The 20,589-nt window shown below is 37.8% G+C and overlaps 1 protein-coding gene and 1 long non-coding RNA gene across 3 annotated transcripts in view; one reads left to right on the top strand and one right to left on the bottom strand.

Annotated features, from left to right (window-relative positions):
* Positions 1 to 20,589, top strand: part of CHST9 (carbohydrate sulfotransferase 9) — an 86,730-nt gene that overhangs the window by 34,834 nt on the left and 31,307 nt on the right. The gene's annotated exons all lie outside the window — the stretch shown is intronic.
* LOC129046607 (uncharacterized) overlaps positions 6,286 to 20,589 on the bottom strand; it is a 44,513-nt gene continuing 30,209 nt past the window's right edge. Inside the window, exon 3 of the long non-coding RNA XR_008508223.1 lies at positions 6,286 to 6,368. This is a non-coding gene — a long non-coding RNA (uncharacterized LOC129046607). The remainder of the gene's footprint in view (positions 6,369 to 20,589) is intronic.

Raw genomic sequence — 20,589 nt, 5'->3', positions numbered from 1 at the left:
AACCTCAGTTTTAATTCTTATTGTGCATCAGTTATCTAAAACGTTCATGTGCATCAATCTCAAAGTTTCATGTTAAAATGAAGCTCTACTATGCAAACTGTAGACTATACTGGTTTTTTTTTTAATTATTTTTCTTATTAATGCATATTCTGTTATGAGAGCCTTGATTTTATTTTATTTTTTAGGCAGCTTCTGCAAGGTAGTTTTCTTGTCTCACATCTGTGTGTTCCTCATGGCGCCTTATAACAAAGAGAAACATTAAGCTTAAATGAACATCTTCAGGTAGCCTAGCAACAGGATGTGATTAATAATACCTTTCACCTAACTGTATGCAGATAAATGTCTGAAAGTGAAAGCAAATTCAGAATTGGCTGCCCAGAGCCTGGCAGTGCAGTGAGAGAGAAAAGGCAATATGATAATATCTTAAGAAAGTAAAAGTTATATTTAGTGGGTTATATCTGCCTTATGTAGTAAAATACATAGCATAATGGATTTTGTTAATAATAATTGAATGGTGTACAAAGAAAAAATATAAATGCCCTTGCTTCTCATTATTGGTTATCATCACTTATTCACCAGCCATACTTTTTTATATGTGAGAGATCAGAAACAATCAGTAGTAATTACTGGGCCATCACAGCTAAAATGAAATGTAGTATAAATGAAATGTAGTATAATTTAATATAGAGTTAATGGCTTTATAGTACCATACCAAGATTTTTAGGCCTGAAATGGACTTTTGTATTGAGTGCTTAAAAAATATACAAAACACTGGATATGGCATTAAGCTTGTAATTACACTTTTCTAGCAGAGAAAAGAAGGAGAAGCTGCAATGGATGTTTTGTCTTAAATGGCACTGCATTTTTTAGCTTTTCCTTAAAACTTCATGTATGTATATATACAAAAATAAGAGAACTGAATTTTCTCTATGCATATTTGAATGTTATGTATTTATAAAATGTTGGAGACATTTACTTTTCAAGCACTCAAAAGGCGTTAGAATATGACTTGGCCACACAAGCTTAATTCTTTCACATTTTGTATTCATTTGGTATAAAGAAGAGGCACTGTGGGAGTAGAGCGAATGTGAGATTCATTGTATGCTCATTTTATAATAGTGGGAAATTGCTGTTTGTATAGGAATAAAATGGAGTAATGTATTTGTGTGCTGAATGTAGAAGAACTAGTTATCTTGAGACAATCCCATGGACTGGCATAATGTCATAAACATTTGCCTTTGGAGATGAAACAGCCTATTACAATGCAGAAGCACAGATTTCTGTCCTGTGCTTTAAAACCTGCCGAACCTGCCTTTTCTCAGTTTTCAAATTACTTTATTATACCGGTCATGCTCTGTCTTCTGTGTGAAATCCATCGAGATCTTTATTCCCATTCATCAGAAGGTATGTATTTATATTTGCTGCTCAGTTACAATGTGAACCTTTCAGTGCGCTGCAGAAGTTGTAGAGGAGGGCCTGTGAAAGGTTAGCTGCTGATTGTGCTCCTTGTAGCTGTCCTGATGCATTTTCATGGGCTAACATCCATCAGCAATCATTTTGGTTTTCACTTATTTTTTCCTTCACACAGTCTAATGCTTTAGTGTCTGGTAGTATTCCAGGTTTTGTTGCCAAAACAGGGAGGGCAGATTTTTGCATTTAATAGGCAATTCCCCAGTTTGCTCACAGTTGGTAGCCTCCTGTTAAAGTGTGGTGGGTGTTTTGATTTAGCAAGGATGTCTATTTAAGTCCAGAATCCTTTCAAAAGAAAATTGCTGCTTTTTTCTCTAACCACTGCCACCTGAACTTACTACACAAAGATCTTGGTGTAGGTGTGTTATGGCATTTTATGGTGTAGCAGGGGTTCTCTGACTCATCCTTCTGAAGCTTGTCCCTCATTAGCTGAAATTCCCTCCTGCAACATATCAGGCCTCAGTATTTGGCTTTGGCTAGAGCTGAGATTATTCTCCATTGGAAAACTGCTTCTGTAAGATTCCCCCTGCCTCCTTTCTCCTCAGTCATCACCTGGATCGGTACCACCTGCTACATCTCCTCTTAACCCCTTGTGAATATGTCACTTAGTGTGATGGCACAAGCATTAATACATGCCTTTAGTTTTCTTTTTTTTTTTTTTTCGTTTAGATAAGCACCAAACCCATAATTTTTGAGATTCCTCTAACATCTCTGTTTAGTATTAGTAAAAAGAATTTCTGTTTAGGAAACAAATGCCATCCTTACTCTTGAGATCCAAGACTCCTCTTTTTCAAATCACCCTAAGTTGTACCATCGATTTACCTGAGATTTACCTGATGGTGCCCTTTATTTCTGGTTTTGCTGAATGAAATCTCTGAACTCTCGGCTTGCAACCTATCCTAACTAACTGGTTATGCAAACAGCTTTTGGTGCTTTTACTTCTTTAAAACTGCATTCAGCAGAGATGGTTCACAGAACTAGTTTGACTGGTATCTGGGGTAATTATTTATTTTCTGAGAATTACAGCTTCTAATCAGTATAAGATATTCATGCAGCTGTTTCTCAGCTTTACTGACCTTCTAGCTTGAGTCAGCTGTGTTTGCTTAGGTCTTTTGCCCTTAAATACATTTTTTAGGTTTTTGGTTCAAAACGACCCAGCATGAAAAGAGTGAAAATAAAATGCCCCTTTCTTGCTGCACTGCAGTTTTAGTGTATCATTTATTTAGCCAGTGAATCACATATTTAGCTCAAATAAAAGGGACTTTCATAGGAGTTCTGTAAACTTAAATGAGTTCAGAAGTGATTGTTTTCAGACAAACTTCATTTTCCAACCAGTCAATTTTAAAATGGAGTATAAGTAACAAAACAGCTGTGCACTGCAATTTTGCAAATGCATAAGATTTTTTCGTATAATGCAGCTCTGAAACATAGTACATCTAAACAAGCAGAAGAGTTCTGCAACTAAAAATTACTATTGTTTAAAAAAAGAGATATAGCTGCACAAAAGCCAGACTAAAGCCAGATTTGAAATTTGTTATGCATGGTTCTTCTCCAGAAGCAGTTGTATTTATAAAGGTGGGTGCAATAATGATAAATGGAAGAGAGTGTAATTAAATTCTGTGCCCTCTGAATAATTAGTAATTGAATAGTGCTCACATGTTCATTACACGTTACCTAGTTGAAATCTTCAGAAGTCTTGTATGACCTGGAATGTCTGTGTCTCTTTTGTAACTCATCTGAGAAAGTGCTGTAAACCTTACTTGAATTTTGAGGCACAGTGATGTGTGTGAAGCTGCATCCTTTACCTCTTTTTATATGAATCATTTGTATTAGTCTTTTTCTCTCACAGAACTGAAAAGAGTAAGGAGGCCTATTTGGCTGAGAAGTGCTGAGGGAATTATGAGTGGGATTTCTTGCATTATCAGTGCGTGTATGTGTGTTTGGCCCTCTCTGCCCTCTACCTCAGCTGCCAAAACACATTACAGTGTGTATCTCTGACTAAGCACTCAAGTGCTCTGTACTTACATGAGTGAAAGAGGTATCCCTATGTTTCAATTAGCAGCTGCTGTGCTGCAAAATGCCCTCAAGATCCCCAGGCTGTTGAAGGAATTGCACCAGCACTTCCTAAATTGCTTGTTACCTGTTAGCATGACGCCACAACCCATGTGTCTTAAATAGCAGGAAACAGAATTAGAGCTGCTTCTCTCTTTAAAATCTGTTCAAGGATCTCCTGATCTATTTGGTGCTGTAACACTCATGATGCAATCATTAATCTTACTATTTTCATTCTTATGGAGGTCAATGACATTCACAGAAGTCTGAGCAAATCCATTTTGTTCACTGAACCCTGTTCTACATATCCACAGTGTTCCTGTATGGCCTCACAGAGTCTTCAGTTTCACAGATGTCTGAAAGGTTGAATGTTTTTCTTCTTCTCCCTTGGAAAAGGCAGAAGTGGCTTATTTAAAAAACAAAAGGAAGGAAAAAAAGGAGAGTAAACACAGTGATTCAAATTGCTTCTGCATCCAATTCAGGTTGAAGATTGCTGTTCCTCTTTTGTCACTGCTGGTTCATCAGCATTTGCTTTAATATTCCCCAATTTCAACTGTGCCTACACTGTATTCTCTTTTATTTGGGTGCATTTTCTCCTGTCTCTATCATGATTGTTTTTAACATGAATTTTTTACTGTCTTATTATTAAGAATCACATGACTTTTGACTTCTCCTCTTCACTTTTCTTTCTCCTTTTACCTCCCCTACTGTGTTCATGCTTTTCTTTTGCTGAACACTTTCAGATATTTGCTGTTGTTGCTGAAAATCCAGCTTTAGGTCAGGGACCCTACCTGACCTATGACAGTATCTATCATCTTTCCACTACCGAGAGGAGAAGCTACTTTTTCATGTGAAACTGAATTGGCAGATGTTGTTACCCTTTCAGCTGCTAACTATTTATTTATTTATTTATTTTTCCTTGACCTCTCATGAAGCAGCATCATGGCATTATAGTTCAGTAATGATGGGTTGGCTTTGTCTTGGACTATTGGAATGGGTTTGGGAATTTGAGCAAGGTTGGTTTGTGGGTATTTTTTCTGAGGTGGCTTGTGTTTTGCTGGCTTGAGGAAAACATACCTAAGGAAAAAGGTAGGGACACTCAGTAAGTCTCAGTGTGTAATGGGACTTGAAAAATGAACATATAAAAAAATACATATTAAAGAAAAGCATATAAAAATGCAGTTCCTAACTATCATACCCAAAGTTTCTGTGGACAACATTGACTTGCCTATTTAAAACAGAGGTTCCAGCTCCTTTACTTTTGATTTTTTTGGTGACTAAAGAACCTCTGCTTGATCTGCAGTGTACTGAGTAAGGTCTCAAATCATTTTTACAATTTGCTGGTGCAGAGGGCAAGTCTGTGCATCTCAACTTAGTAGTAGCAAGGGGAGAGTGTAACCTCTTACAAAAGATCCTCCTGGGAATGGAAAAAACGAAGATCAGGAACCAAATAGCAAATAATAAAGAGAATGAAGAATAGAAATGAATGCTTATCAAGAGGCATAACAGAAAAAAGCACAAACCTTGTGCAAAGCCAGGTTTGGAACTCAGAGCCCCTCAGTGGCACCATATATTCCATACCTTATATTCTTGCTTCCTCCATCTGCAGGATGTAGGCCCTCAGAGCTAAAAAATGAGGCTTGTGATTTACTGTGGCTGATTTTTTTTTTCCTTCTGTGAAGCTTGTGCTTAGCTTGTGACACTTGAGTAGACCTTGAAGTCAAGAGAGACTTTTCATGCAGTTAAAGCTAGGGGAGTGCTGAAGTGCTCTGGCTGGCTGATTTGTAGGCTGAGTGCTGGCTGCAGAACTGAATTTTAGCACACACACTTTATTGTGGTCAGAAGAGGTAGACTTAGGATCAAAATTTTTTATACCTTGTGTTCTATTTCTGTTCCTAATTCATTTGTGTTTCTACCTCTTTCCACAAACCTTATCCTTACTGTGCACATGTTTCTTTTTCCATGTCAGGGTCCATTTTTGAGAGTGTTTTGTGACTATAACTGGAAGAGCCAGTGAAATTAGACCCATAAAAAGCGGGCAAATGATGAGTGCATTGCAGGGTTGAGTAAAGAAGATTATTTTCCTCAGCTTTAATAATGGAACCATAAGCAATAAGACAAATAGGCTTAGAGAGGATATATCTAGCCAGATTGCTTTTTTGCCTTTCTGATAAGATTACAAAATAAGCAGATGAAAGGGAAGTGGTATAATACATGCATTTTAGTAAACCTTTTGATACCATCTTGCCAAAGCACACACAAATAACTAATACATGTTGGCTTGGATAGAAACATGATCATACAGACTGTAGATGAGTTGAAGGACTATAACTAATGAGCAGTAATGACTGGTGATGAATTGAGACATTGTGAATTGTACTAAAAAGGCTCTGCAGAGGTCAGGATTTAAGCTCAAGTTTTTATTCTTTAACATCTTTATTACAGCATCTTTTCAGCCTGCTGTTGATTTCCCCCCTTGCTAAAAATGACAGTGAGGCAGATAAGTAAAATATTGACACCTACTAGGATTGACTTCAGACAGAAGACAAAAAACTTAATATTTATTAGAAATGCTTAGACCTTAGAAGTAATGAAGTTAAATAACAATTTCTTTCAAAATTATTACTATTTCAAGAGAAAAGACTGAATTTGCCCTAGTGCTGATAACCACAGAAAGGCGAAGTGAAACTGGGTGACTGAGGAGTAGCAGCAGTGTTCAGCTGGATTTCAGGAATCCTTAACTTAAAGAGAGTTTAGTTTTCTGTCAAAGATGTGTTTCAAGCTGTGGAATGATTTCCTAAAGAAGGCTCCTCAAAGCTCTGCTGCTTGAAGCATCACATTGTGTACTGGGGAAAAGAAGCAACATAATGTGCCATTTAAAGAAAGATAGTGTGAGAAATTTCTATCTCTGTAGTCTTTTCTACAGGTCTAAACCCCAGATAGCTGCCCAACAGTGTCTTATATGTAGCAAATTGTACCCCCAGCTCCCACCCCAAGTGGTCCTGCCCTTCCAATGGGCTCTGAGGGCTCTGGGTGTGACACCCAATAGCAGAGCCAGGTATTTGGGGGTCATTCCCTGGTGTTTACACCTTCTTTCTTGAAGACCTGGGATGAAACAGAAAATGGCAGCGTGCAGTCAGTATTTCATACATGCTCTCTGCAGCATGGCAGAAGTGCTCAGCTTGGATGACCAGGAAGTAGTGCAGGCTGAGTAACCAGGTTTGGAGTGTTGTTGCTCAAAGATGTTGACAACAGTAATAAAGCAGAACGTCTAAGAAGTGAGCCTGTACTAAATGCTATCAAAGCAGCCAGGAACGGATTAGGCCTGCTCCAAATTCTTTTGTCAAGGTATTTTCAGTGAAATATGCATTTCTTGTAAAAGTCAGAATTGCTGGAAAAAGTTTTGGGTTTTTTTTGACAGATTGCACCAAGTGTTGAAATAATGGTTTCAGCTTTTCTGGAACTTGTTTCTATCTCCAAACTATTGTAATGCATGCTTAAGATGAACACATAATGGTGTGTTGCAAGTGGTCTAGATAAAAGTCTGTGTGAATGAGTCAATGGTACAATAATCTGTATTAGCATTTTTCACCTAAATCTATGCAATGAAAGGTCATCACTTGCATCTAAATAACTGTATGAAACTGCAGCTAATGCATCATGAAATAATGAAAATTAAAATTTACAATAAAAATTTTCATAAAGTTGTTGTATGGGATACTGTGGAAATACACTTTTAAAAATTTCTTCTCATTTTCTGTGCCCAGACACCAACTTGTTTTAAGTTGCCTCTGTGGATGAAATAGTGTATTTCAACTAGTTCTGAAATGACTGTTTTACTTACATGGGCCTATAGACTATCTCCTCTATGGATTGGGAATTGAATAAGGATATCAAAGGATATAACAATAGCAATATTTTATCCTGAATTTACAAGTAGAAAAAAAGGCAAACCAGTTGCCTGCAGAAATCAGAACTCATAAATGCAGGCTTTCAATACCCTAAGCTTCTTGTGGAAATGCTATGTTTATTATTACAAAATTCATCAAACTAATTCAGTTATCCATTTCTTGTGGCAGTTGTGATATGTATATCAGCCTGAATAACAAATGCAAATTCTGTGTGCTGGCAGTAAGCAATTAATAGCACTTCTGTACTAAAAGTTTGGGAAACATGGTTGATAACTTTTCTCTAATGATGAAATGTTGCAGGTTCTTTCTGCCACTTCTTGTAATTAAGCCTGTGTGAGATGTAATTAAGCCCTATTATATGTGTCTCGTGCTGCTGCTGCTACTTGTCTTCTTAAATCTAAATCCAAGCTAAAAGAAAAACAAAACTGTTTTCCTCCACATTTTTTCGGTTCAGTTGGAGCAGACTTAGCATAAATGATAATGAAATTAATCAGATGTGAAAATATATCTTTAGTCTTGTGTGTAGCTTGAATTTAGAAAAAGGAAAAAATACCATTAGTAAATGATGTGAATTGCATACAGATTGTGCATCACTGTAATGCCACAAGGAAACTAAATTATTAGTTTGCAGGACTGGCAGGCGGTGGCAACTGGGTTGTATTTGAAGTGTGTCTGGTAGTACCATGCACTTCTACAATTTTGGCTGTGAAATAAATGATTTGTTTTGTGATAATTTACATTGGCATCATCAGAAGCAGTTGTTCCTTGACTTTGTAATGCAAACAACTTGATGCCTAATCCAGTAAATTAGCATGAACATTTTACTTTATTTTTAATGAATTTTAAACCCATTATCATCCACTGTCATAGCAACGGTGGGCAGTAACTGATGCAGTCCTGTTGTACACCTTACCCTTGCATCCTTTGAAATTCAGGAGAAAATGACTACCATTGCTACAAATTTGTTTCTGATGTTGCTGTTCAGCAAAGGTAGTCCTGTATTTATAGTTTCTGAAGAAACTGAAGTGTACAATAATGCACAGACTAGTTCTTTACCTCTTTTAGGCTAGAGGGGCTTGTGACTGAAATGCCATTTGAGGGCAGATGTAGTTGTGGAGTTGCACAATGGCTAGTGGGCAGTGTGCCTGTTTCCTTGAGCAAGCTTTGGAAAAAGTCTTCCCAGTTTGGTGTTACGTAAAAGGAGCTCCCTGTGTTCATTTTGGTCTTGGCTCCAACAGCAGGAAAAGCACATTTCTTAAACTTCTTTCTCATATTTCTATGGGAGCAAATGGAATATCTTCTCATGTTAGTGGAGAGCCAAGTCTAGCTTTGGGCCACAGCCCGAAGGAGTGTCACAGTTCCAGTATACACCTTTCATCAGGAAGGTGCCTTATTTCCTGGAAATCATTGAAGTATCTTCTTTGCAGAACACACTGCAGAGCCCTGGCCAGATGGGGCATGTCTTATTCAGCACCACAAGCTGTGTTTTCCCAGCTAAATCTGAATGTCTCGTGACCTGGATTGTGTGGCAGCCATCAGCCCATTGGCCCGTACTACATCATCTTCCCTAATATTGAACCAGGTTTGGAAGTGACAAGTTTATGAGGCAAGAAGCAGGCTTTCCTAAAGCAAAGAAGAGTTTGTTCAGAAAAGAGGAAACGTTATCTATAAACAAGCTACATGTATGCTCAGTTAAGAGAGTAGGTCACCTGTCTTCTGCAGCAGGAGAATTAATAAATGCATAATAAATAATACTCCTTGTTGTAGACCACTGTGGGTATGACATAGAACCTGCCTTTTCAGTATCCCCAACTCTGATCACTTGCTTCTGGGGTAACTCACCTCCCGAACACGTAGGCTGTAACACAATCACTGACAAGCCCATGTGGTATGTATAACACTTCTTCTAAAATTAAAATAGTAATATTCAAATGTTCCATGATTCCATAGCATCTGTCACGTAGTGCCCCTAGCCACACTGTCTGGTAAGTGTTTAAAAATAGTATTGGAAATGTGTTTTATCAGGAAGCCACTAGATGTACAGATTTACCATGATTCATTCCAAGCTATGAGATGAGGCTATAGGATAAACAATGCAGTGAAATGGGAATAATCAGGTAGGTTTAGACCACTGACAGATAGAAGCATGCAGCTCAAAAATAAAATATTCTACAGAAAGATTATTTGAGGATAATACTAAATACTGTTTTATTCATTCATATATAGTAAATATCTACTTTAGCAATGGAACTAAGTTAAAATTACACAGATTAATATTTGAGATGATAAGTCAGTTTAGTTGCCTGTTTGGTGCTTTTTCTTTTTGAATACTCATTTGTTCCAGAAATTAGAGAACAGAAAGAAACAGGTAAGATGCTGTATTTTTCTTCCAGTTCCCTAAGTAGTTTATACTTTCCTCATGTTGGTGTTTTTCTCTTGAATCCTGCAGCAGCAGCAGCCATCCTCAGCTCAATAACTGCATCTCTGCCTGCACCTCTCCCATCCTTTCTTGCATGGCTCTAGCCCACTTTCTCACACCCCTGCCTCACAAATTTCCAGTTTTCTCAGAAATCTGAGCCAAGGTAGCACAGCTGTGCTGTACCAGCCCTTGGCTTGGGATCACATGCAGCTGGACCTCAAGGAGGAAGGGTACAGTACTTACTGCAGAAAAACATCTTTTCAGGCCTTGATTGTCCTGTTACTAAAATACAAGTAAGCACAGAGCCCTACACCAAGTCAGGGATCTTTGTGACAAAACATCCTCCTTCAGAAGGAAGTGCTGATCCAGTGCAACTGCAAAACAGTGTGTGGGAAAGAAAATTTCAAATGAATTTTCTATTTAAACTCATTTCTTTGGAGAACTCTGCTGACATTATTGTTTTGACATCTTCTGAATAAAAGAATCCTTTCTTAGTTATTCTGAATCTGTCAGAGTTTGCAGCCTAAGTAAAAGGACAACATGTTTTGAAATTATTTTGAAGATTCAGCTAGTCAAAAGAGTAAAAAGTACTCTTTGGTTATAAAGTCATTCTAATCATACATGCTTCTTCCTGATTTCAAGTAGAGAAGTAGAGTTTTTGAGAAACCCCAAATATTTTCCCAAGGTAGAAGTCTTTCATAGCTCTCAAAGTAACTGATAATTAGCAACATTCTTGATAATAATGCTATTTTTCAAAAATAAACAAAGACATTGAATCTGTATTTTTGTCTAGCAGATGACAAGGGGATTAGAGATAAAAATTTCTGCTACTTAAAAGAGAAAGGAGGAGGATAAGGCACACATATGCAAACCAGGAGGCTCAGAAAAAGAATCTTTCTTAGGATGATGATGAAAAGATGAAAGGCCAGCCATGGCTGTGTTCATTTTCTTATTATAGCTTCATCCCAGAGCATTTCTCTCCAGCATCCTGTTTTTCTTTATGGTCTTGAGTATTTTTTCTCTTTTTGCAAATTAAATTATCCTTTCAGACTTCAATACATAAGGAAGAAGACAACTAACACAGGGAAAACTGGGTTACCTGTGCCTGTTTGTGATACAGAGACTGAAAACTGGGAAGATGGAAATGGCTAAAAGAAAGATCAGCAGATTATTGTCTAATCATGCCTGGTGTTCCTACCCAAGGGTAGTAGAGACTTGTCTAGGCTGGACTAACCCAGCCATAACTTAACACAATGTCTAAAGCTGCCATCCTTTGTCCAAAGCAAAGCAAACCTTTTGTGGTCACATGAACATTATGTGATCTGTGTTAGATTCTGAAGAAAGTCTATACAGAATGCATATGAGATCTTAGACAAGGCTGTGGTGTATATCGTGCCTGCCTAGAGAAATTTGTGTTTACACATGTTTGTTTCTTGAAAATATATCCTGTTTCTACTACCTTTTTCAAATAAACAAAAATGGCTTATTTTCCCACATGTCTTCAAAATCAATAAAATGTATTTTTAGTCACCAAAAGCTGCAAAGGCATACACCTTCAGTGGAAAAATACATCCATTTTATGACTTTAGGAGAGTTACCAATCCAGCTGCATTCTAGGGAAGTTTAGAGGCTGGTTGTTAAAGCCATCCTCCTGTTTTTGCAGTCTATGTACATTGAAAGCTACCTATCAAAGAATCTGCCTCTTGAGACGGAGATGTGTTTATGCTAATGCAATTTACTTGTATTTAAAGTAAACCCCAAGGAATTTTTATTGTGATTTGATAAGAGCATTTCCTTGGAAAGGTGTGCCTTAAAGGTTAAGTGCAAGAGCATGTTTTGGAAGAAACTAGAATCATTTGCATTAGCATCAAGATAATTTCTTACCATAGCCTCTGTGCCCTCTGTACCCTTTTTGAACTTAGTTACCTGTAAAGCACTTATTCCTAATATTATCTCATGTTCTTTCAACTTCTGGTCCAAAAATTCTGTCCCAAGGAGTGATACCCTCAGGATTGTGTCAGAGAGCACAGATTAGCTGCTCAGACCAATGCAGTGGGCCATGCATGGTGGAAGGCACTTCATGCTCTGGTTTCCTTCTCCTCTGTGTCACAAAATTCCTGAGGTTGGACTCCTGCTTATGTTTCTCTGCAGGCTTTCTTCCAGGTAAAGAGATTAGATGTAATTGTTTTGGGTTGGTGCTAATGAAGGGAAAGGTACAAAAGGAGGGCAAAGTCAACATTTGAGTGCTGCTGTAGGAGGCCTGTGGCTCTCCTTCATGGCTGGTAGCCTGTTAACAAAGTTCAGGGGAGCACAGGCTGACCTTATGGGGTGGGCAGACCTTCAGAATCCACTATCCACACACCCTTCATCTGTGTCTGTGTTTGAAAGGCTCTGTGTAGGCCATGTAGCCTCACCCATGTCAAAAGCAGTGTATCCAGGACAGATGTCCTGCATCCCATATCTTGTCCCTTGGAAGAAAAGAAGAAATTGTCCAAACCAGGTCTGGATTTATCCCCATCAACATCCACTTACAAACTCAAAATTAGAAAATCTGCTGAGCCCATTGTCCAGAAATGTCATGAAATTATTAGGAAATTATTGAGACCATCCTGGATTTTTTATTTAATATTTCCATTCCTTCTTATCAGAAGGGGGAAAACTTTTATCTTGTTTATATTTTTACATCTGTACTCTGGGATTGTAACATACAGGTCTCTATCTACCTCCAATGGCTGAAGCTGCAGTTAATAAATGTCCTTTAAGGTAACAGAGGTGGATTTCTTTTGTTAAAATCTGTCTCTGGAACACTATTTTTTCTATTACATGTTCCTTTGATGATGACTTGTCCCCATGGCATCACACTGGAGTAGCAACATCCTAAAATTCTTACACTGGGTGAAGGATTTCTCTCTCAGACTAGTAAAAATGACAGCATTTTTTCCCCCTCATCAAATTGACCTCTTTCTCCTGTATCCAAATATAACTCCTCTTGCCTTTTTGAGTTAAATTATGCACAATTACAGCAAAACACTATTCTGAATTTTGTCATGCATAGTAATTTCATGATTAGTACTTAGGTTGCCTTCACACTTGGGCATTTACAAGTTGATTAAATGCCTTGGTTACCTACTTGGGTAGTGGTTGTTAAAAACTTGCAGCATTTTGAAGGGAGAGGGATTATTGTTTCTTTCTAAAAAACTCACAGTCCTGTAGAAAAGGTATGAATGCAGGAACCTTGGCTGTAGCAAAGAACCTGGTGCGGATAGCAATTTTTCTTCTCACCTTTTGATCTTTTTTACAGCATTTCCCTGTCTGGGACCTGTGGTATTCTGCTCTGTGGTTGGGCTGTAGTTGTGTTGGGCAGTGGCACTGTTCAGAGGTACCTTTGGTAGGACAGGATTGAAAAGGAAGAGTGGGAATGATGAAGGGAAGAGGCACTGTCAGTGCTCCCTCTTTTTTTCACTCTGTGGTGGGAACCGTGGTGGGATGTCCAGTTCTGCCTTTAGTACCGGCATGGGCAAGTCTGTGTCAGTGCTGCAGGCACAAGCATTTAAAAGGTCAGCCTGCCAGGAGTTATAAAATGTACTCCTCTATGAAAGTGCTGGCTCAGTTATCTGTCCCTAAGAAATCCAGGTGTAAAAGCCTGCTTTGAGGAATTCCACCTTCTACTTTCCTTATCAAGGGCTGCAACTGAGGCTTGAGAATGCTTCATCTCTCCTACCTAGCACCCCAGCAGTGCCATCTGTTTATTTTCTTAGGATGCTAGAAAGTGTCTCTCCTTCCCATAGAAATAAATATGTAGCCATTACTGTTTAAAAGGAGAAAACACAGAAAACAACTTATGTATATGTATGTGTATATATATAAAAATACATGAAATGAAAATAACAGTCTCAGATTTGAGAGGGCTTTATTTTAGCTTGCTGCCTTGGGTTGTTTGGTGAGTGGTATATGGGGCTGATCTGAGATCCTTTATGTGTGCTTCCACCTTCTAGCACTGCAAGTGTCTGTGTGGGGTTTGGGTTGTTCTTTTAAATTTCTCAGCCTTTCAGTGGAATTAATATCCCTTCCACTGTCTATACAGCCTGGCATCAATATTCTATACCTTACTGCATTTATGTGAAGTTGACTGTCACTGGAGACTGAAGTTCTCAAAGTGTTACTACTCCCCTTGCTGGTGTGTTGTAGCCATGGCACGCAGATACTTTGCTTTCCAGTGGCAAGCTGTTTTTTCCTATTTGAATTCTTGAGGATGATTTTATGAAGAGACAGAGACAAATTTAAGAGCATAGGCTTTTTTTCTCCTTTCTTATGCCGTGTGACTATTAAATGAATAGAATGACTTTCACGTGTCTCTTTGATTTATGCAGACGTGGACCTCAGACATTTATAGACTCATCAGCATAGTTTTATTTGTGGTGGAAGCTATTTAAACAGCACCATGATAACTATTTTAGCTGGTTTGTTTTTCAGAACAGTTTATTCTCTTGAATGAAAAATTCTTAAAAAGCCTTACAGACATCTGAGTAAAGATTCGCTGATATTTCTGCATTAAGGAATAATAATTAATTTTCCAAAAGTTAAAAGCTGGAACTGTTCAGCATGGTAAAAGTGTGTTCTTTTCTGGCCCCATGTAACTGATGAGGTCAACTGTTACCACTTTCAGGTAAAATCAATTTTTCAATATGCAAATACAAAAGTCTGTATGGCCATTTTTTCTCACTGTACAACTCATTAAAACATTAATTTGCAGAAAAGAGATTATAAATAAGGTAGACCGGGCTTTTAGGAAAAATTGGATCTTCAGAAGGAACTTGCTGGGGGTTTTGCTTCCTTTTTTTAATACATTGACAAAAAAATTACAGAAGCAACACAGATCTGTATTTCAGGAATTCACCAGCTGCAACCCAGAATAATGATTTCCTCCTGCATCTGGTGTTGCACTGAAACAGCTTTCATATGAAAAGCTGGTTTTTATGTTTTCTGTTTTTATATAAGGAGGTTTCTTTTCTGCCCAGTTCCAATGGGCCATGTGGTGCCAGACCAAAGTTCTGCTGACTACAGTTATCTGGTCTGCAGCAGGTAACCAAAAGCAGATTGCAAGTGAAGAATGCAAGAAAAAAAAAACAGTAATTCATGGTCCCTTCCCCCAGGGCTCCACCAGTTCCACTTAGGTAATGCTCTAATGATGTTACAGTATAAATTTTCAGGGAAAAAATTATCCTTCTTTGGAGGGCCCAAAGTGGAGAAAAGCTGGTGATGTTTGTTGGAATGGCCCTAAAATGTAACAAGGCTTTAAGGAAAGGTGCAGGCAGCTGACATTCTTTTATTTTTAAATTGAGAGGGTGAATCTTTGTCTGAGGATAGCAGCATGGAGACCTAGTGAACCATTAAAACAGAACTAGAGTAGGAAAATACACTTTGTGCTCATTTCTGTGAACAAGATAAAGCCAAATGCTGAGTAACAGTGGATTGGGGTCAGAGCTTGACATCACACCTCTGGCTTATGAACACTGAATCTAAGATGAAGAATCTAATTCTTAACCATTTATTTTCATTGCAGCAAGCCAATCCATTTCATTCAGGGTGCTTTGCCTCTTTTTGTATAGACACTCCAGATGAGGGGTCCTAACCATGTAGGTGCTTGGCAGAGAGCTTTTATGGTTAAAACAGGTGAAAAGTAGGGGGATACTGTCACCCCCCTTCTATTATCTGTCACCTCAGTACTATATCCTGCAGGATACACTGCTCTTATTCTGCTTTTTGCAGCCCATCTGTTCCTTTTGCTTATTTAAGAGCATTTGTATTTAAGGAATGACATTTTCATTTTATAATTAAAATATAGGTTGGCACTTTTCATTGTTTTCCTGTCTGGATTTGTATGGCATACTGGAAAAAAATATTGAAGAGATCTATGTTTGCAAAGATTTCTGTTTGAGTGGGCAGCATTACTTCTTTATAAAAAATTTAAAAAAAAAAAAAAAACAGCCACAAAACCCCTCAAACATTTTAAAATTAACCACCCTAAGCCTTAATGTGGCTAGTTGAAGGCACTGTGGGATTGTAATCCTGAAACACAGAACTAATTTTCTTGTTTTACTTTTAAATTAGAGGAATTTCTTTTTCGTTAACTAGAATTGAAATGTTTCAATTATGAATAATGCCAGGAAGAACCAGCACACTTGAGTGGGTTTAATGAATTGCATGTGTTTTTGCTGCTCTGTGAACGTGTATGTGGTTGTGGAGTTTCTGAGACCTGTCACTTAATATATACAGAAATGCATGTTTTATTTATGATGTAGTAATTTTAACTATCCTAGCTTTTTTGTTTTATGAGCAGGGTTTCTGCAGAGCCCTAAGATCATTTTATTATGTTCAGAAGAAATTTCCACAGACACTGAACTGCAGAGCTTTATGTCTCATGAAAGTGTAAGAGTAACATGTTTCTTGTCTACATTTATTAGCCTTAAGAAAGCACTGGATGTTTCTGTCATGACTGAGAAAATACTTAAGGGTAGTTTATTCCTTCCATTGGGTAGATAGGTCATTTGCATTTACAATCCTTGATATTTTATGTCGATTCTAAGCAATATTAGGCAGTGTTGAATATGGACAAAGAGGCAGAAATGTAACTACTGTGATAAAACTTTAGAACAGGTGCTAACAATAAAACTGTACCCTTTTTTGAGAGTAATTTGAATGGTCAAATTGCAATTCAGAGCATCTTAGTATTGGTATTTGTTGTTTTTAAGGAAGCAACATTTCCTTAGGAGATTTGAATTTACTTCAGTGCATTTTATGCTGTGTACGTTAGAAAAATTTGTCTCTTTTGCCACATCCTTTTTTGGTTTATGAGCTGTTTTTTATCTTCTCTAAGGAACTGCTTACTGAAAGGCTGTATTTTAAGCCTTCAATTTAATGTTCCAGAGGAAAATAGGAGTACTTCTGACTAAATCCCCAGTTTTACAGGAACTTGAGAGCACACTGGCCAACTGCTTTTCTAGCTAACATCATTGATTATCTTACTGCAAAGACAGTGAGTACAGCAAAGAAAGTTAATGTGATAAGGTTATGACTTCATTAGAAAAACCAGAAAATCTAATTCATGCTCATTAAGTGTAAAGACAAAAAAAAGCATGTTTTCATTGAAGTCTTTTCATTTTCAAAAAACGCATACAAGAGAATAGTATTACTTAAATTATTCATTGTTGGTCTTTTAAAAAATGACCAAGAGCTGTTTTACAGACGGAAGTGTAATTGTCAGTGTGAGATTCTCCACATGAGAAAGCAAAAGACAATGTTTGAAAAAATAGGAAAACTGCTTTTTACAGCGGTGAATAATTTTGAAAAATCTGATCATGGAAATGCTATGGATGTGTGCACATATATATATATGTGTGTGTGTGTGTGTGTGTGTGTGTGTGTGTGTGCTACATTATTTATATTATGTAATGTATTAATTTATATATTATAACATAGTATAGAAAATCTATATCGTGTATTTTATATATATATATATATATATATTATATTAATACAGTTTTCTTCTCTGTTAAGAAGAGATTGTAAATCTTCAGCTTTCACCTAAAGGAGTGGCACTACAAAGTAAAGACATTGGTATCCTTTCTACGATTTCTCTAATTTCACAAATTTAAAAAGATTGAGGAAAAAAAAAAAAAAAAGATTTTTTTCTTTTGGAGGATTTCTTTGCATTCTAAGAGCTCATTTATAAGCCAGGCTTCCCTACTTACATGTTTGGAGAAGATAGTGGAGCAGGTGAAGCTCCATGCCTGCCTTTTAGACATGTTTGCGCCAACATGTGGGTGGGCTGTTCTGGGGAAGGAATGACTGATTTGAGGTGGATTTCAGGGTGGGGTGAGGGATTTGTAACAAAGGGCAAGGGTTGTAGGGCTGGCCCAGAGTTAATGCTCTCTTCTACTTTGCAGCATCACCACTCAGTGGCAGACAGCTCTCAGAAGCAACAGCACTTCAAGGACTGTTGAGTAATTTAAACAAACTGCCACAAAACTAACTATGCATCTCCCTTGAGTTACAGAAATAACAGGAAAATTGATTCAGGAAAATACTCATCATGTTTCAGTAAATAAAGTGTATTTTAGACTAACACAGTGATTGGTGGTTGTTTATTATTATTATTGTTGGTTTTTATTATTATTATTATTATTATTATTATTATTATTATTATTATTATTATTATTATTATCATTACTGATATATTTTGCCTGTCACTTTTGCTTTATTTTCTTTAAAATAACAAAACAAAAAAAAAAAAAAACAAACCAAACAAAAAACCCCACAATGTTTCAGATACTGAGAACCAAAACTGTGTAACACATGGAAGTGACTGTGAAAGATGTTTGGAGTAGGACTTTGTCACTAGAGGGCACTTAGTCACATAAAATTACCCATCTTTGGGTTGGGTTGGTTTTGGGTTTGGTTTTGTTGTTTGTGGTTTTTTTGGTAACAGTTTCTTTCTCTAAAATATCTTCCAAAATATTTGTTGATTTTTCTAGATTTTACTATTGATTTAGGAGTATGCAAATATAGCCATAAATATCTATAAACCCAAGAGTATCAGGGCAGTGATCTGCAGTGAAACATTTAAACATTTCCTCTGGGACAGGGGATAAACAGGGAAGCTAAAGAGAGGCTACAGTGTACAGGATTTAGTGCAAAAAACAGGCTAAAATTATACCAAAAGGTCGCTCAATTAGTATTAATTTAATTAATAAAACCTGAAGTGGAACAAATTATCATACTTAGCAGCAGGGGTGTGTAATCACAAACACAGAGACAGTTCTCAAGTATCAAAATCTCTGCTGTAAATTGACAAATGAAAAATCTTCTGTTACTGAAAACAAACAAAGCCAAAGCCCTCATTTACACACACCACTCATGAAGTACTTTAGGTAGTAGAGTGCACTTTTATAAATGGGTTTAACATATTTGACACTTCACTGTAGGCCATCTAGCTTATTATGGTGGTTTGCTTTGCTGGACACTGAACCCCAGTCATTTCTGATGGGGTGCTTAAGGCTCACTGGCAGCCTGGCCACACGAGGACATACTGGCAGCTCATGGCACACCTTTAAATCTGCCTTTGTGCTGAGAAGTTGTGCACTTTACCTCCTGGCTCCATGGCTGTGGTAATTTGCCATGGGACCTTTTTCCCCTGATGGATAAGCAATTCCAGTGGGCTGGAGAGCTGACTCCCCAGGGGGTGTCCCAAGAGGGTGGGGTTTGCTTTATTTTTTTGCTGGCTGTTACTGCCAATCACAGAGAGAAAGAAGGTACTCAGGGGCTGCATCTGCCAGGCCAGCTTAATGCTGAGGTATGCAGAATGCCCAGTATTAATTTACACATGCTTTCAGCAAGCGTGGCATGCAGTCATGGTATGTCTGTTTGTCAGCTCTGTCCTCGGCTTCTGACCAAAGCCTCCCATAGAAGGCCTTGGTCCAATATTACTTGGGGTTTTTTAGCTGTCTGGGCAGTCTGACAGGTTAATTATGAAAATAATCAGCTGTTGTGAGTGGGTGGAACCAGGGGTGAGTATTCCAGGTGTGAATGAGTCTGTGAATGGGAAGGGATGGTAACTGCCAGACCATTGTTGATAGAGCTTGTGAAGAAGCAGAAGCAGTGACAAGGACCAAATACACTGGAAGCACATGGTTTGTTTTATTTCTAAGCCAAACTGCATCAGGTTAAGCCTTTGCTGGAAATTTAAACTTGGAAATTTAAAGAGTTTTGAAAACATGTTCAAGTAGCTACATATATAAATTGCCTTTTATATTTTCCTATATTGCTTGCCTTAGATGGAGGGAATGCTACTGTGGTGCATTTTGGAAGACATGCAGGTGGGATAATAGAATTGTAACAGCTTGCCAGGATTTCCTGTGTCCCTTCTGTTCAGAACTGTAGCTCATGATTAATGGACATGTATACCCAGGGCTGCAGCACTGCCCTTGCATCCATGGACTTGAGGCCAGGTCTGACTCTCTGAATGCCATTTGCATGGCTTCTGTCCCTCCACAAATGGACATGGAAATATTTTCTATTCTTTAGGTCAGAGGAAAATTTTAAAAGTCCAGAGGTTAGTGTGCCCTCTAGAAAAACCCAAGGGAGTAGATTTCCTGTTGATTTTCTATATCTAAAGAATTTCAAGCAATCCTCTTTGGGCAGAACTGAGAATTTAAAGTGCAAGTCAGAGTCGATAACTGTGGATTATCGCTTAAGCTGAATACAAGGTCAAAGCCATTGAGACAGACTTTTTCTGGGTCCCCATTCATGGTGCTGGCTGTCTGCTATGGCTTATAGAACTTTGTCCTTGATGGTGCAGTCTTATCTGTGTAGGCATCAAGATCTGTCCCTCTGTAGTGTGTGCCAGGTGCTCAGATGGCCTGTATAAGTGTTTCACTACATGGATCATATTGCAGGGCAAGGATTTACAATCTGCACTTCTTTTTTCTCTGTCTGTCATGATGAACTTCACTGCAGTACACCTCCCACCACATTTCCTGGAAAGATATGGTGAACATCTGAATTTTGATCCCACTGAATGCTAAGAGAAGTTTAATTATGTTTTATGAAAACAGGATAAAATTATGCAAGCAGTATTTATCTGCACATTTTGTAATGGCAATCCCTATCAAGACTGCAAGGCAGAGGAGAATAACACTTCCTACTCTTGTAATCAAAAGAAATAGATTAAAAACCAGT

The sequence above is a fragment of the Molothrus ater genome, chromosome 1 (assembly GCF_012460135.2).
Source record: "Molothrus ater isolate BHLD 08-10-18 breed brown headed cowbird chromosome 1, BPBGC_Mater_1.1, whole genome shotgun sequence".
Lineage (NCBI taxonomy): Eukaryota > Metazoa > Chordata > Aves > Passeriformes > Icteridae > Molothrus > Molothrus ater.
This window is presented reverse-complemented; position numbering and strand designations above follow the sequence as displayed.